A 1,450-nucleotide genomic window follows, 5' to 3' on the forward strand; every position below is an offset into this window, starting at 1 on the left:
GGTACGTGGACACGGGAAAAAAGTGGGCGACGCCCGTCGTGGACGGAACCGGACGCACGCCATGGAAAACTGGGCAAAAACACGTACGACGCACACACACGTACACGGACCCGTGAACGGGCTGCACGTGCACGGACCGTTACACGTACACGGACCCGTGAACGGGCGGTACGTGGACACGCACGTACACGGACACGTGAACGGGTACGAGAGGTCCGGGAGAAAAAAAGGCCCATACGCCATGGAAACCGGGTCAAAACTAGCTAATGATGGTCAAGAAACGGTGCCATGGCAGCGAAAACATGTCTCATGGCAGAAAAACGCTGCCACGGCGGCGTTTCAAAACAGTGTACCCCTCCTTCACAAACTGAAGGGCAGGGGTCCCAATGGGGGCTAAAACCCTCGGGTATAGTAGGGAGGAGGGGTCCTTCCTGGTGGGCGTACGGAACACGGTTGGTTTTTCTTAGGAAAAACACCCGTTTTCTCGTACGCCCATCCTTTCCCAACGTTGCCTCGGATGTCCCGTCGTTATGCCATCACGAAGGTGCTGGCCCGGTCCCATGTACGTCTCGTGAGAAATCCTGACCCTACAGCCGAACGTGGCTCGGGAAACAGGAAAGTACCCCGTTACGTACACGTTCCGACCGACGGTAAACAGTCGCAACGGTGTGCCTCGAATGTCGCCTCCGGAAAACCGTTGCCCCCCGGGGGCAACGTCATCGCTGTCCCGGTCCCCTGTACGTCTCAAGTGAAATTCTGACCCAACAGCCGAATGCGGCTCGGGAAACAGGAAAGTAGCCCGTTTCGTGCACGTTAAGACCGTCGGACAACGTTGCACCGACGTCCCGATTAAGTTGCCTTCGGAAAATCGTTGCATTCGTAACTTTATTGCTGCGGGTGTGACACACGCGTGATTTGGCCTTGCAGGACGCCTTCGTGCAAGTGATCCTCCCGTGCTCTGCACGGGCGGAGGCTTGGTTGGTTTGACCGCTTGTTGGCTACTAAGCGCATGAGTAGCTTTGGACCCGTGTCTGCCGGTAGATCCCCCGTTGTACTGCGGCCGACTACCGGCGCCGTGTCCCGTCCCTTGTGTGGCTTTGAATCGCTGGATTAACAGTGCTTGCGTGCTAGTACCCGACCTACGGGAAGTGGCGCTTCGGATAATTGTTGCCTCGCGGCGGACGCCCTTTGGGTGTGCCGCTGCGGCCAAATAGCGCTTGCGGCGTTGCCTCGTGGCGCTGGCACGTTACGTGCCCGCTGCTATCAAGGCATCCTCGCTCCCGCTTTTGGTATCGGATGCTGCTGACGATAAAGGGTCGTGGCCCTTTCGGTTGCCTCGACCCGACCCAAAGCTCTCTGAATTGAGAACAACCGGAACAGGAGTTGCCTCTACCTCTCCACAGTTACGTGGTAGGATATGCGACTCTCTGCGCCGATCCTCAAGGAGGAT

Source organism: Aegilops tauschii, unplaced genomic scaffold (genome assembly GCF_002575655.3).
Source record: "Aegilops tauschii subsp. strangulata cultivar AL8/78 unplaced genomic scaffold, Aet v6.0 ptg000765l_obj, whole genome shotgun sequence".
Taxonomy (NCBI): Eukaryota; Viridiplantae; Streptophyta; class Magnoliopsida; order Poales; family Poaceae; genus Aegilops; species Aegilops tauschii.